This window comes from Elephas maximus, chromosome 2, assembly GCF_024166365.1.
Source record: "Elephas maximus indicus isolate mEleMax1 chromosome 2, mEleMax1 primary haplotype, whole genome shotgun sequence".
NCBI lineage: Eukaryota > Metazoa > Chordata > Mammalia > Proboscidea > Elephantidae > Elephas > Elephas maximus.
The window spans coordinates 204523616-204541130 of record NC_064820.1 but is presented as its reverse complement, the minus strand read 5'-3'; the positions used below and the strand labels follow the sequence as shown (position 1 = coordinate 204541130).

The window sequence follows — 17515 nt, the reverse complement described above, 5'->3', positions numbered from 1 at the left end:
ATTCATTAAATTAACAACTCAAACTAGCAAAAAGACTGTTGTAAGGATATGGACTTAGTTCATATACTTTGATAAATGAGATTCATTTCCAATCTCACACAGTAAATTAATACTACTAGTAAGTACTAGCATATGAAGAACACTGATCAGGCACAAAGGCAGGAATGAGGAGAAGGGAACCCAACACATTATTCTTGTGGAGACTCTAGTAGGGTCTCAAACCCTGAGAACCCATAACTTAATGTATCCATGATGTCCAAACCATCATAAGAAAAAATAAGATATTTAGTTGATGGACACCTCTTTTTTGGTCTACATAATACAGAACTATGGGTTTGACAAACTTTTTTTCTTATATTTTATTTGAACAGACTAATTCAACCAGTTACACTCATGGAATGTCTTTAAGAATTCACTGGAGATGATTCTTTCAGTATCTCTTTACTTAGAGATAGCAATAGCTCACAGCTGTGACCAGCAAGTCTAGCAGCAGCCCACCACCAACTCCTTGCTACTTTTTCCATCACACCTTTCTCATAAAAAGAAAACCTTTCTCATAAAGCACTGTTTTTCAAGCCAGGACAAGTCCTATATAAAATAGCAGGATGGTCCCACGATCTCCCAGGGAACATGGCAGCATGAAGAACAAATTACTTATTTCTGGTTCTCAGAATGTGTTGGCTCAAAACCTATAAATCCTTTGTTTTCCTTTTGAAAATGTTTTTCTTAATGAATTGGTCACAGATAATTTTGGGGGGAAATCATACTTCTACCAAAAAGCCTAGAGAAACTTAACTATGGCAGAGGCAAAGTATCAATTTTTACAAATAAGCAAACTTTTTTTTAAATAATTTTTATTGTGCTTTAAGTGAAAGTTTACAAATCAAGTCAGTCTCTCACACAAAAACCCATATACACCTTGCTGCACACTCCCAATTACTCTCCCCCTAATGAGACAGCCTGCTCTCTCCCTCCACTCTCTCTTTTCCTGTCCTTTTCCCCAGCTTCTAACCCCCTCCACCCTCTCATCTCCCCTCCAGGCAGGAGATGCCAACATAGTCTCAAGTGTCCACCTGATCCAAGAAGCTCACTCCTCACCAGCATCCCTCTCCAACCCATTGTCCAGTCCCTTCCATGTCTGAAGAGTTGGCTTCGGGAATGGTTCCTGTCCTGGGCCAACAGAAGGTCTGGGGGCCATGACTACTGTGGTCCTTCCAGTCTCAGACCATTAAGTCTGGTCTTATGAGAATTTGGGGTCTGCATCCCACTGCTGTCCTGCTCCCTCAGGGGTTCTCTGTTGTGTTCCCTGTCAGGGCAGTCATCGGTTGTAGCTGGGCACCATCTAGGCATCATCTCAGGATGATGTAGTCACTGGTTCAGGTGGCCCTTTCTGTCTCTTGGGCTCATAATCACCTTGTGTTCTTAGTGTTCTTCATTCTCCTTTTATCCAGGTGGGTTGAGACCAGTTGATGCAAATAAGCAAACATTTTAAGTCCATTTTTGACATATGAACCAGAGATTGAGGCTTGTATAGATGCCTATCAGTGTCATAGAACTTTAGGATAGAATCTTGAAAAATTTTAGACCTGAAAATGATCTTCGATTCCTCAATTGGCACAGAGAAGTTAAATAAAGTTCTTAGGTCACATAGCTGACAGGTGTCCATGCCAGGGTCATGCCTAGGAGTTCAGATTCTCAGATTACTTATGCAAAGTTAATAGTCAAAGTCATGTGGACACCTTAGGAGATAAATTAGATGCTATAAGTGTGAAGATGTGGCTAATCTCCTACTTTGTAGTCAAGAGTTTCTGTATCGATGAGAGGCTACTGGTTTCTACCTCAAAATAAATCTTCCGTTTTTGTTTTTGTTTTTTTTTTTCAGGAAGGCCAGCACCTCCTTGTTCCTCAGACTGTAAATGAGGGGTTTCAGTATGGCGGTGAAGAGTCATTAATTATGGAGAGTATTTCATCTTGATCTGAAGTGTGGAAGGAGTGAGAGGTCATGTAGATGATCATGGCTGGTCCATAATAGAGTATCACTGCAGCCAGATGAGAGGAGCAGGTGGGCAATGCTTTCTTCCTGCCCTCCGATGAATTTATGTGGAGGACTTTGAGAAAGATGAGCATGTAGGAAACCATGGTGAGTCCCAAGGGAAGAACGAACACAATGCAGATGACAGATAACACTGTCTCAGACAAGGAAATCTCTTCACAAGAGAGCTTCAGGACAGCAGGCATCTCGCGAAAAAAAGTGTTGGATCTCCCTGGAGCCACAGAAGAGAAAAATGCATGGTATAAATGGTTTTGATGAGGGAATTCAAGGTACCACCACCCTACAACACTAGGGCCATCAACAGTCAGCCTCTAGGGTTCACGATAACTGGATATCTCAGGGGGGTTGCAGATAGCTACATAGCAGTCATAAGACATGAGGGTCAAAAGGAGACACTCAACACCCACAAAGACAAAGAAGAAGAAATTCTGTGTTCCACAGACAACTTTTGAGATGTATTTCTTCCCAGAGAAAAAGTTGATGGCCATTTTTGGGACTGTGGTGAAAATTAAGGCCAAGTCAATGAGAAAGAAACAGCTGAGCAGTATGTACATGGGAGCGTAGGGGTGGAAGTCCACCCAGATCAGGAAGATCAGGATGGTGTTTCCGGTGAAGGCGATGATATAGACAAGAAGAATGGAAGTGATGAGGATGCTGAGAGACTGCAGCTCTTGGGAAAAGCCCCAAGAGGAAGAAATCAGTCAGGGCTCCATTCCCTCTCTCCATGCTCTGATCTCATACTTGAACTAGAAGGTGTAGAGAAAACAACAGAAAAGAGTGTGTGAGGTGTTCTAGCTTTTATTTTCTTATACCTTTATCAGAACACTTCCTTTGAACATTGCTATTAATTCAAAAAAACTTTTTAACAACACCAGAGATTTTTGTTAAATAAGTTCTCTCTCTTTTGGGAAACACTTTACTAGGCAACTTTGGATATGAAAGTTGAGGCTCAGAAGCTGAAGGCTGGAAGATGTAAAACCTTTGCATCAATATTAACCTGGATTTGGAGATGGTGCAAGCATGAACCAACCATAGGGAAAGGACAGAAAGAGTTGAGTTGACTGGATTTTTTGGAGAACAGTGGCTGGTGAGAAATTCCCAGGGGTAGAATGGCCAATGTCTTTTAGGAACAGATATGCATATTTTTCATGTTAATTGTGTGTGTGTGTGTGTGTGTCTGTGTGTCTGTTTATTTGTTAATTGTGTGTGTGTGTCTGTGTATTTGCGTGTGTCTGTGTGTGATGTGTTTGGTGTGTGTCTTAGGCTGGGCTCCCTAGAGAAGGAAAACAAGTAAAGTGCATAAATATATAGGGACAGAGATTTTATATCAAGGAAATGTCTCACATGATTGTAGAGGCTGGAATATCCCAAGTTCCTGGATCAGGATAGAGGCTGCAGGGGCTGATGAACTCAACATCAGCAGGTTGGAAAGCAGGGCTGTTGCTCATAGGCAGTGAAGATCAATGAACCCCAAGAGCAACAGATAACCTGCTAGCTCAAATCCCAAGAACCAGAGGTCAGACGAACAGGAGATAGTTGCAGGGTCCAGAGCAAGCAAAACTCAGAATGTCCACTTATATTCAGATGCACCCCACATACTGAAGTAAATTGCCCTTCAACTGATTGGATACTCATGCAGATCCCATCATGGGGGTGATCACATATAAACACTGAGAATCATGACCCAGCCAAGTTGACACAATCTTAACCATCATAGTCCATCACTTGTCAACTTGGCACCTGTACACATCTCCCCAAACCATACATAATCTCCAAGTAAAGAAAATTACAAAGTCATACTCGCACCTAATATTATATAACTAACACATGTACAACTGAAAACACACTAGCCCCATTTGCACCTTATATTTTATAAGCAGAGAAAACAAAAATATTTGATACACACATACAAAGTAGAAACACTCATAACAATTACAGTCCTTGTTTCTGAAACTGGCCACATGGACGTAACTGGTATTTAGAGCTACATTCTTCCACCACTCATTCCATATTCCCTTTGCCCTCAGCAAGCACCTCATCTGGTCTTGGTTCTTTGCCTGGTGGGGTGACCCAAACCATCATTCCTGAAGGGTCTGGGCCTTTAGTAGTCGTGTTGGAATTGGGTTGCTGTAGTTTTCCATTGATTTTAATCACAGAGCATGGTAGTACTAAGAGACACCCTAAGGGACCCCCTGCATTCCAGACATACTCTTCTTTACCTCCATTATGTAATATTAGCCTGATTTCCCCTTGATAAGCAGAATTAATCACACCAGCCAGTACGATAAGTCCCTTCTTTGTCTGTTGATCCAGAGGCATAAGAAGCCCAAAGTGGTGAGGTGTCATTCTTAGCTTCCAGTTCAATGGGATCAGTGATGCGTCCCCAGATGGAAGCATTCCTCCCTTTGGAACTAAGACCTCTAGACCTGCAGAACATAGGGTCACGGGGACAGGAAGCAAAAATCTTGCAAGTGGGTCACTTGGGGTAATAGTGAGTGGTGCTAATCCCATTTCTACCCCTTAATTCCTGAACCCATGGATCCTGGCTATGGGAGAAACTGCACCATATATTGGACGCTGGTTTAGAGCATATACAGCCTTCTGGAGAACACTGCCACAACTCTGCAGGGTATTGCCACCTAACCGGTGCTGTAATTGTGTCTTTAGGAGGCCAATACCTCATTCTATCAAGCCAGCTGCTTCAGGATGAGGAGGAACATGGTAAGACCAGTGAATTCCATGAGCGTGGGCCCACTGTTACACTTCATTTGCTGTGAAGTGAGCCCCTTCATCCAAAGCAATGCTGTGTGGGATACCATGATGGTGGATAAGGCGGTCTGTAAGTCCACAGGTGGTAGTTTTGGCAGAAGCACTGCATGCAGGGAAGCAAATCCATATTGAGAGTAAGTGTCTATTCCAGTAAGGACAAACCACTGTCCTTTCCAGGATGGAAGCGGTCCAATGTAATCAACTTGCCACTAGGTTGCTGGCTGATCACCTCAAGGAATGGTGACATATTGCGTACTCAGTTTTGGTCTCTGCTGCCAGTAGATTGGGCACTCAGCAGTGACTGTGGCCAAGTCAGCTTTGGTGAGTGGAAGTCCATGTTGCTGGGCCCATCTCTGCCCGTGGTCACTTTTTACTCGTGAACCCATTCAGCAATGACAGGAATAGCTGGGGAAAGAGGATGACTGGTTTCCACAGAAAGTGTTATCCTATCCATTTGATTGTTAAAATCATCCTGTGCTGAGGTCACCTATGGTGAGCATTCACATGAGACACAAATATCTTCAGTTCTTTAGCCCATTCAGAGAGATCTATCCACATACCTCTTCCCCATAAACCCTCGTCTCAGATTTTCCAATCACATCCTTCCCAATTCCTTACCTTTCAGCCAAACCATTGGCCTCAACCCATGAATCAGTATACAATCACACATCAGGCCATTTCTCCTTCCAAGCAATGTGAACGACCAGGTGACTGCTTGAAATTCTGCCCACTGGGAGGATTTCCCTTCACCACTGGCCTTCAGGAAGGGCCCAGAAAGGGGCTGTAGAGCTGCCATGGTCCATTTTCAAATGGTGCCTGCACATCATGTAGAACCATCTGTAAACCAGGCAAGAGTTTTCTTTTCTTCAGTCAACTGATCATAAGGAAAGTTCCATGAGGCTATAGGTGCAGACTGGGAAATGGAAGATAATGTGACAGGAGTGGAGACCATGGGTATTTGGGCAACTACTTCATGCAACTTACTTGTGCCTTCAGGTCCTGCTCAGACCCAATCTCCTATATGATAGAGTGTTGTTGTGCACGTCCAACTTTATGACTCTGTGGGTTAGACAACACCCAGTTCATGATGGGAATTTGAGTCTGAATGGTGACTCGCTGTCCCATGGTTAAGTGTTCAGACTCTACTAAGGCTCAGTAAAAAGCCAAAAGCTGTTTCTCAAAAGAAGAGTCATTATCTGCAGAGGATGGCAGGGCAATGCTCCAAAACCCTAAGGTCTGCACAGTGATTGACCAATAGGGGCCTGCCAAAGACTCCAAACAGCATCTCTATCTGCCAATGACACTTCAAGCACCATTGAGTCAGCTGGATCATGTGGCCCAAGTGGCACAGTGGCTTGCTCTGCAGTCTGAACCTGTTGCAGAGCCTTCTCTTGTCCTGGGCCCCACTCAAAACTAGCAGCTTTTTGAATCACTTGATAAATAGGCCAGAGTAGCACAGCCAAATGAGGAATATGTTGCCTCCAAAGTCCAAAGAGGCCCACTAGGCACTGTGCCTTCTTTTTAGTTGTGGGAGCAGTCAGATGCAATAACATCCTTCACTTTAGAAGAAATGTCTCAACATGCCCCACACTGCTGGACACCTAGAAATTTCATGGAGGTTGAAAGTAGCTGAATTTTTGTGGGATTAATTTCCCACCTTCTAGCATGCAAGTGTTTAATCTATAAGTCAAGAGCCATTGACACTTATTCCTTACTAGCTCCAATCAGTATAATGTTATCAATGTAATTGTCCAGTGTGCCATCTTGTGGAAGGGAAAGGTGATCAAGATCCTGCAGACTAAATTATGATATAGGGCTGGAGAGTTGATGTAGCTCTGAGGTAGGTAAGTGAAGGTGCTTTGCTGGCCTTGCCAGCTGAAGGCAAACTGCTTCTGATGGTCCTGTGAAACAAGTATGGAGAAAAAGGCATTACCCAGATCAATAGCTGCATACCAGGTACCAGGAGATTTATTAATTTGCTCAAGCAATGAAACTACATCTGGAACAGAAACTGCAATTGGATTCACCACCTGGTTAAGTTTTTGATAATCTACCTTCATTGTCCAAGATCCATCTGTTTTTTGCACAGGCCAAATAGGCGAGTTGAATGGGGATGTGCTGGAAATCACCCCAGTATCCTTCAAGTCCTTGATGGTGGCAGTAATCGCTGCAATCTTTCCAGGAATGCAGTATTGCTTTTGGTTTACTATTTTCTTAGGTAGGGGCAGTTCTAACAGCTTCCACTTGGCTGTTCCTACCATAATATCCCTTACTCTATTTGTCAAGAATCTAACATGGGTGTCCTGCCAGTTGCTGAGTGTATCTATTCCAATTATGCATTCTGGAACTGGGAAAATCACTACAGGATGGGTCCAGGGACCCACTGGACCTACTGTGAGACAGACAGGAGCCAAGACTCCATTAATAACCTGCCACAGTGACATTTTAGATCTTCCAGAATTAGTGTCAGTTTAGATCCTGCATCCAATAATCCCCAAAAAGTCCAATTATTTCCTTTTCCCCAGTGAACAGTCACCCTCATAAAAGGCCATAGATCATTTTGGGGAAGTCTGGGAGAGAAATTAACAGTATACATTTTTGGCAGTGTATTGGAGTCCTTCCTAAGGAACCCAGCCTCCTCTTCATTCGATGGGTTGTGGGTCTTTAAACTTGCTCAAATCTAGGAGTTGATTGAGGGCCTGTGACTCTCTATTCTGGCGATTCGAGTTAAACTTTCCTTAACCTGACCTAGAATTCATCTGTTTATACAGATCAAGTAAATATTTAGCAGATTTCCTATCTACTTCGCTCCTAGGAACATGACTAAGGAGCCAACACCATAACTCCACACTAGGCAGATTATTCTGATTACTTCTTTGACTTCGCTGTCTATTACTGTAACCACACGGACCTTGTCTTTGTCTATTGAGTGCAGCCACTTGGCCCCTACTACCACAGGGTCCAATCAACACCATTGTAGTTAGGTGTCTTAATTCAGCTATAGCTGTTCCCGCTGTCAAAACTGATTTATATAAAATAGTAATCACAGCAGTCTTCCAGATTGCTGGGGCTCCTTTCATAAATTTTTCTCTCACAGTTGTGATAAAAGGTGTGTCCTGTAGGTATTCCATATGTGGGTCTGCAGGTCTAACCTGATAAATCCACTCTAGCATGCCAATTTTCCTAAGATTCTGGATACATTTTTCTACAGTATACTAAGGCAGATCTGATACTTCAACTTGATTTAGTGTAGGCCACCGCATAATCCATGCTTCAGCAACCCAATAAACTATTAAAACCTTTCCTAACTTCTACACCTGATATATTGAATGAAGACTCTGTGCTTAGTGGACCCATATCAATAAACTCAGACTGATCCATCTTTATGTTCCTTGCACCATTACCCCACACCCTTAATAGCCACTCCCACACATAGTCTCCAGATATCTGTTTGTATGTATTAGAAAAGTCAAGCAGTTCTTTTAAAGTGTAGTGTACACCCTTCTGGGTCACATTTTATACTACACCTTTTGGGGCTCACTGGGGCTTAAGTCTAGTTAGAGGCCGAGAACACAGAATTGGTAGTGTGGAATTGTTTTGAGAACATTCAGCAATGCTTTGTAAAGCATCTGACTCAGGAGATGTCCCAGGCAAAGACTCAAGCAAGGGCCCCTTAAAGCAGCTGAGCTAGGGCTAATCTCATTAAATGGGAGTGGAGGAGCCAATGGTTTTTATGGGCAGGGTAGTGTAGCAGACAAACATGAAATAATCTCTTCAGATGGGCGTGGTTCTGTTGGCAGGAGTGATAATTCAACAGAATTTAGGGGCTCAGTGTCTCCAGCTTCCTGATTATCTGCCCATATGTCCCTATCCCAAGTTTCAGGATCCAATTTCTTCCCAATCAATGCCCTCAATTCTGGGAGTCCTAGCCAGAGCAATTAGGTTAAAAAAGAAATAAAGAGCATCCAAATTGGTAAAGTAGAAGTAAAAGTGTCTCTATTTACAGATGATATGATCTTTTTCAGAGAAAACCCTAAAGAATCCACAAGAAAACTGCTGGAACTAATAGATTTCAGAATACAAGATAAACCCACAAAAAACAGTTGGATTCCTCTACGCCAACAAAGAAAAAGTCGAAGAAAAAAATCACCAAATCAATACCATTTACAATAGCCCCCAAGAAGATAAAATACTTAGGAATAAATATAACCAGAGACATAAAACATCTGTACAAAGAAAACTACAAGGCACTGCTGCAAGAAACCAAAAGAGACCTATAGGGTTGCTATGATGAAAAGAAACCTACATAAGCGAAAAAACATACCTTGCTCATGAATAGGAAGACTCAACATTGTGAAAATGTCTATTTATCCAAAGCGATCTAAAGATACAATGCAATTCCAAACCAAATTCCAATTACATTTTTTAATGAGATGAAGAAACAAATCATCAACTTCATATGGAAAAGGACGAGGCCCCAGATAAGTAAAGCATTACTGAAGAAGAAGAACAAAGTAGGAGGCCTCACACTACCTGATTTTAGAACTTATTATACTGCCACGGTAGTCAAAACAGCCTGGTACTGGTACAACAAATACAGAGATCAATGGAACAGAATTGAGAATCCAGATATAAATTCATCCACATATTAGCAGATGATATTTGACAAAGGCCCAAAGTCCATTAAATGGGGAGAAGACAGTCTCTTTAACAAATAGTGCTGGCATAACTCAATATCCATTTGCAAAAAAAATGAAACCAGACCCATACCTCACACCATGCGCAAAATCTAACTCAAAATGGATCAAAGACCTAAATATAAAACCTCAAAAGATAAAGATCATGGAAGAAAAAGTAAGGACAATGCTAGGAGCCATAATACATGGCATAAACAGGATACAAACTGTAACTAACAATACACAAACACCAGAAGAGGAACTAGATTACTGGGAGCTCCTACAAATAAAACATTTATGCTCATCGAAAGACCTCACCAAAAAAGTAAAAAGACAACCTACAGACTGGGAAAAATTTTTGGCTATGACAAATCCAATCAGGGCCTAATCTCTAAAATCTACAAGATACTGCAAAACCTCAACAACAAAAAGAGAAATAGCCCAATTAAAAAAATGGGCAAAGTGAATGAACAGGTGCTTCACCAAAGAAGACATTTAGGTGGTTAATAGACACATGAAGAAACACTCACTATCATTAGCCATTAGAGAATGCACATGAAAACTACCACGAGATACCGTCTTACCCAACAAGGCTAGCATTAATCCAAAACACACAAAACAATAAATGTTGGCGAGGTTGTGGAAAGACTGGAGCACTTATATACTGCTGGTGGGAAAGTAAAATGGTACAACCACTTTGGAAGTCGATTTGGTACTCCCTTAAAAAGCTAGAAATAGAAGTACGATACGATCCAGCAATTCCACTCCTTGGAATACATGCTAGAGAAAAAATAGCCCTCATACAAATAGACACATGCACACCCATGTTCGTTGCAGCACTGTTCACAATAGAAAAAAGATGGAAACAACCAGGTGCCTATTAACAGATGAGTGGATGAACAAATTATGGCATAGTCACACAGTGGAATTCTATGCAATGATAAAGAACAATGAACCTGCAAAATATCTCATAACATGGATGAACTTGGAAGGCATTATGCTGAGTGAAATTAGTCATTCACAAAAGGACAAACATGGTATGAGACCACTATTATAAGAACTCTAGAAAAGGTTTAAACACAGAAGAAAACATTCTTTGATGATTGCAAGGGTGGGGAGGGAGGGAGAAGGGTATTCACTAACCTGACAAAACTGACAGCAGACAAGAATTACCTTAGGCAAAGGTAAGGGCAACACACAATACAGAGGAAGTCAGCACAACTGGACTAAGCCATAAGCTAAGAAGTTTCCTGAATGCAACCAAACACTTTGAGGGACAGAGTAGCAGAGGTGGAGGTCTAGGGACCATGGTTTCAGGGGATATCTAGGTCAATTGGCATAACGAAGTTTATTATGAAAATGTTCTGTATCCCACTTTGGTGAGTGGCATCCGGGGTCTTAAAAAGATTGTGAGCAACAATCTAAGATGCATCAATTGGTCCCAACCCACCTGGAGCAAAGGAGAATGAAGAACACCAAAGACAAGGAAATTATGAGCCCAAGAGACAGAAAGGGCCACATAAACCAGAGACCCCATCAACCTGAGACCAGAAGAACTAGATGGTACCCAGCTACCACCAATGACCAGCCTGACAGGGAACACAACAGAGTCCCTGATGGAGCAAGAGAAATGTAGGGTGCAGAACTTGAATTCTAGTAAAAAGACCAGAGTTCATAATAAAATCTATTAAGAAAACATTCTGCATCCCACTTTGGACAGCGGCGTCTAGGGTCTTAAACGCTAGCAAGCGGCCACCTAAGATGCATCAATTGTTCTCAACCCTCCTGGAGCAAAGGAGAATGAAGAACGCTAAGGATACAAGGTAATTATGAGCCCAAGAGACAGAAAGGGCCACATAAACCAGAGACTACATCAGCCTGAGACCAGAAGAACTAGACAGTGCCCAGCTACAACTGATGACTGTCCTGTCAGGGAACACAAAGAGAACCCCTGAGGGAGCAGGAGAGCAGTGGGATGCAGACCCCAAATTCTCGTAAAAAGACCAGACTTAATGGTCTGACTGAGACTAGAAGGACCCTGGTGGTCATGGCCCAAGACAGGAACCATTCCCAAAGCCTACTCTTCAGGCAGGGGTTTGACTGGACCATGGGATAGAAAAAGATGCTGCTGAAGAATGAGCTTCTTGGATCAAGTAGACACTTAAGACAATGTAGGCATCTCCTCTCTGGAGAGGAGAGGATGGGGCAAAGGGGGTCAGAACCTGGTGGAATGGACACAAAGCTGGCGGAATGGACAGTGAAGGGAAGGAGCTGGTTGTCTCATTAGGCGGAGAGCAATTAGGAGTATACAACAAGGTGCATATAAATTTTTGTATGAGAGACTGACTTGACTTGTAAACTTTCACTTAAAGCACAATAAAATTTTTTTTAAAAAAAGGCCAGAGTTAATGGTCTGACTGAGACTGGAGGGACCCTGGAAGACATGGCCTGGAAAAATGGTTTAGCCCAAAACTAAACCATTCCCGAAGCCAACTCTTCAGACAAAGATTAGACTGGACTATAAGACATAAAATGATACTTTTGAGGAGCATGCTTCTTAGCTCAAGTAGTTACATGGGCAGCTCCTGTCTGCAGGTAAGATGAGAAGTCAGAAAAAGACAGGAGCTGGTTGAATGGACAAGGGGAATCTGGGGTGGAAAGGAGTGTGCTGTCACATTATATGGAGAGCAACTAGGGTCACATAACCATGTGTGTATAAATTTTTGTATGAAAAACTAACTTGAACTGTAAATTTTCACTTAAAGCGCAATTTTAAAAAATCCTCTAGAAGGGTTGTTTTTACCGTAAAAAGCACTACCTGTAATTTAAATACTGGCTGATATTAGAGTAACAGATTTTAGGTAATGGGCAATCTGAAATGACTGAAGTCAGTATTAGAACCATTCATCAGCAAAGCCCACATCTGGGCTCTCTCAGAATCTTGCTCTATCTGAACAATAGTCAGTTACAGCTATTTATTCTTATGTCTGCACATTCTGCTCCCAGCCTGTCAGAAACTTGACTGTTTTATTTATTATTTTTTCTCCAATAATAAGACATTGGTGCCTGGTATACAAGACTACCTAATACTGTTGAAGGAAGAGAGGGAGAAAGAAAACAATTTAGGATCGGTCCTTCCTGGGAATCCCGTTGATATTATCTTAAGTAGTCACCTATATAAATGAAAATTGTGATATTTCCTTCTTGAGTCTGGTTAAATGTGGTGGGTCATTGATGGTCTTGATTTTCTCAGAACATCAACATAAATCAGCCTTAAAGCTTGGGTGGATCAGGTTGCGAACCAGGACTGGTAGCTGCTGGAATGCATGATCAGGGTCTGCTATCTCACAGTCTCTGTAATTGTTAATACAGATGGCTGGTTTTCCTTAGATTCAAATGGGTTAGATTTCATCCTGCCTGTTTCTCCTCTTGACCAGGTGATACCGGAGTTACACTGTTTTAACCAAAACATGAAGAGAAAAGAATAATTAAATTTAAAATCTGGACATTTGCAAATGCCCATTTACAAGGTAGGGAATAATGGTTGAAATAGTCATAGTTAACACTTCTTAAGTTCAAATGGGTGACAGGTAGAGAGTTTTGATTTGAACCTGGCAATCTGACTCAGGGTGAATGTGTCACCTCTCACCCAGTTACAACTTTGCATAGCCACATTGTCCCCTCCTGTCCTTCCACTTACCTCTACCACTTCAATCCCTATAGCACTCAGCATCAACCACACCTCAGTCCCCTGATCCCATCCCACTTCTTGACTGAGAATCCAGTCAAGAATGTAGAGTCTGGGAAAACGTTGAAGAAGGGAAGGTGGAGTAATTGGGGAATGATATTACGTGGTGGTCTTTTCTCCTACAGGCCATGTCTGAATTATCTAGTGGTGTTATAACAGAAATATCACAAATGAGCTGCTTTAACAAGCAGAAATTTATTTTTCTCACGGTTTAGAAGGCTAGAAGTTTGAAATCAAGGCTCCAGATCAAGCTGAAGACTTTCCTTCTCTGTTGGCTCTGGAGGGAAGGTTCTTTTCTCTTTTCCGCTTCTGTTCCTTGGCTCCACAGTGATCTTCATGTGGCATGGCATCTATCTTCCCCATTTGTGTTCACTTGCTAGCTTGCCTTTTTATATCGCACTAATACTGGCTCATTAACATAAGAAGGAAAATTCATTCCCAAATGAAATTATGATCACAGATATAGAGGTTTAGGATTTACAACACATATTTTGGGGGGATACATTTCAATCCATAACAGCTCCAATGCCTGTCTTTCAGGTCAGGCCCTGCCTTACAGATGAAGCCTCCAGCCCCAGCTCACCTCTTCACTGACTCCATCTAGAAACCAATATGCCTGTGCAGATTATGTCTGGATTGTCCTAGTAATAGATTTTCAGGGTGTGGAACTGGAAGCTTTCATAAACTGTTGAAGGGAGCATAAGTTAACACACTTTGAGAGAACTGACCTAGACATGAGCTTCACTTCACTGCTGGGCAAGGACCAGATTATTGTTCCCAACAAAATGGAAACCTTGAAACCTGCTCATGCCCAGACAGCACTGACCTTTGGAAAATTTAGCCTCTTCTCTTAGTTTCAGGCTTATTCTTTGTGGAAGATCTACTCAGATGATTAGTTGGATATCTACAGAAGAAAACACAGCCTGAATGAGGAACCACATTGCAATGGAGCTGTGAACTCTCCAGGAAATGAGTATTAAATATAAGGTTGTGCAACAGGCTGGGAAACACCTGATGAAATAAATGCCTGTCCTTCCGTAACGGCTTCTGTGGCATTTGTCCATTGGGAATTCTGTCCCCAGACACCAATTAACTCTGTTCTCTGACAGCTGCCGGGAATTTCTTTCAGATGCCAGAGTAATTGTTTATTCAAGTAGGAGGAACTTCAGACTTTAGAGAATAATCATTAAGCACCTTAGTGTTGCATACAAAGGAACCGAGGCTCAGGAACACTCAGTTCAAGGCCAGTTAGGGGCAAATCAATGGTTCCAACCAAGTGACATCAATGTAACCTATGACTAGCTTCCTTTACAGATAGATCTAAGGTCTGCTCTGTCCCTTTCCATCTGGCATACAAGGATTGTTGCCCACCAGGACCCCCCCAGGGCACCTTGCTCCCACTCAGGCATTCTCATAATAAAGGTGAGGACATAGAATATACTCAGAGAAAATTGAAGAGTATATACATGTCCTCAAACGGTAAATTTGACTTGATGATTTGATAGTTCCTTTGCATCATGAGCCCAACGACCTGAGGGTTGATGGGTCAGGAGAAATGAGATGTTACGATAGGGAGAGCTTCCTCATTGCTGTTATGGATATGACTAAGGAAAAGCTGTATCAGGTGATACAGCTTCCCTTGGTTTAGGGCTGCTGTGCTCACCATAAGTAGGATGTTCCAACAGGTGAGAGCATCCCCATGGTACCTAGGGAATCATGTGGTCAATACTGGGGTGGATCATGGCCATCCTGGCATTTGGACAGTCCCTGGGGTAAAAAGCTGCAGTACTGTGGAGGGAGACCTATATTCTTGTGAGTCACTCTATTGTAGAGCCCTAGGTCCTGCAGCACTGTCAGAAATTTGACAACTGTCCAAGAAGGTGGATATGAGTACAGTGGTAATGACAGGGTAGTTTATTGTTGGATGGTTCAGAGACTGAGGCTAATATATTGATTACATAACACCCTGTGTTATCAGGACTAAAGCACTGGTCACAATTCCCAGCAGTTTTGGGAAAAAGGAGGAACACAGGATACAGGAACTCCTCTTACCTGTTAGATTCTTTACCTGAACATAAATTCTTTCTAGCATGCAAGTGTCTGGGTGTCTCACTTCTTTTGATCCACTTTCCCATGGGGTTATTGTGCTCCAGAAATTGACCTGGCAAGCAGGTCAGCCACAATGATCTATCGGTAAAAAGGAAGAAAATAAGGGCAAATATAAGACCACCATTTACTTGGGTGGTTAGATACAAGGCCATAGTATTTTAATATTTAAAAAAAGTATTAAGGAATTAAAACGCTACCCTAGAAATTATATACTCACTACAAAAGAAAATAGTAAAGGAGCAAAGAGACATGAGATCTATAGAAAACAGAAAATGAAATGGTAGGTTTAAATCCAACCATATCAACAATAACAGTAATTGTGAATAAACTGAACAATCCAAGCAAAAGACAGAGATAGTCAGATAAAATTAAAAAAGGAAGATTAAAAAATACAAGTAAGTAGAAAGTAAAATGATGGAAAAAGATACACCATGCAAATGGCAATAATAACAGACCTGAATTAGATATCCTAATATCCCACAACACAGGCTATAAAACAAAAATAATACTAAAGAGGGACTTTTCATAAAGATAAAAAGGTCAATCCAGAAAGTAGATTAGTGGTTGCCTAAGGCTGGAGCAGGGATGGGGAGAGGCTTGGTGGGAATAGGGTGAAATAGGGAATGACTGCTAATGATATGGGTGTTCCTTTCAGGATGATAAAAACTAAATTTGGTGATGGCTGCACAACTCCATCAGTATACTAAAACCACTAAATTATATACTTTAAATGGTGAATGCTGTGGTATGTGAATTATGTATGTATAAATGTACACATGTAAAAAAATCATAGTAAAGAGAATGAAAAAACAAGACTCAGACTGGGAGAAAATATTTACAAATCATATATCTGATAAAGAATTTGTATGAGAATACATAAAGAACTCTCAAAACCTAATAATACGTAGAGAGACAAAGACACATACACAAACATTTTTTAAATGGGCAAAATATTTGAACAAATACTTCACTAAAGAAGTAATGATGAATAGGCACATGAAATGATGCTAAACATCATTAGCCACTGGAGAAACACAAATCAAAATTAAAACCACAGCAAACTATCCCTACACACCTATTAAACCAAAAAAAAAAAAAAATCATTGTCATCAAGTCCATTCCAACTCATGGCAACTGTATAGGACAGAGTAGAACTGCCCCATAGGGTTTGCAAGGCTGTAAATCTTAACAGAAGCAAATTGCCATACATTTCTCCCATGGAGTACGCTGCTGGGTTCAAACTGCCCACCTGGTTAGCAGCTAAGCACTTTAACCACTGCACCACCAGGGATCCTCACACACCTATTTTTGTTGTTAGGTGCTGTTGTGTCCATTTTAATAGCAAATTTATGTACAACAGAATGAAACACGACCGGGCCCCGCTCTATCCTCATTGTCGTTGCTACTTTTGAATCCATTGTTGCAGCCACTGTGTCAATCCATCTCATTGAGGGTCTTCCTCTTTTCTGCTGACCATCTTCTTTACCAAGTATGATGTCCTTCTCCAGGGACAGATCCCTCCTGATAATATGTCCAAAGTATGTGAGACAAAGTCTCACTATCCTTGCTTCTAAGGAGCATTCTAGCTGTACTTCTTCCAAGACAGATTTCTTTGTTCTTCTGGTACTCCATGTTGTATTCAATATTCTTCACCTATTAAAAAAAACCTATTAGAAAGGCTAAAATCCATATAACTAATGATACAAAATGCTGATGAGTGTGTGGAAAAACAGGAGCTCTTATTCATTGCTGGTGGGAATGCAAAATGATGTAGTCCCTTTGGAAAGCAAATAGACAATTTCTTACAAAGCTATGTGTAGACTTGCCATACAACCCAGAAATCCCGCTCCTAAGTTTTTTACACAGGTGAACTGAAAACTTTAGTTCATGAAAACGTGTACAAGAACGTTTATAGTAGAAGTTTTATTTATAATCGGCAAAAACTGGAACCAACCAATATGTCCTTTAACAGGTAAATAAATAAGCAAACTATGGTACATCCGTATACTAGAATACTGATCAGTGATAAAACAGAACCAGCTATTGGTTCATGTTAACAACATAGATGCATCTTAAATGCGTTTTCCTGAGTGAAATAAGCCACATTGCATGTGGAAGCTGGACAATGAATAAGAAAGACTGAAGAATTGACGCCTTTGA

General features: G+C 41.4%; 1 pseudogene; it reads right to left on the bottom strand.

Moving 5' to 3' along the window:
• Nucleotides 1-1834: 1834 nt before the first annotated feature.
• Nucleotides 1835-17515, bottom strand: part of LOC126067583 (olfactory receptor 2T11-like) — a 107803-nt pseudogene continuing 92122 nt past the window's right edge.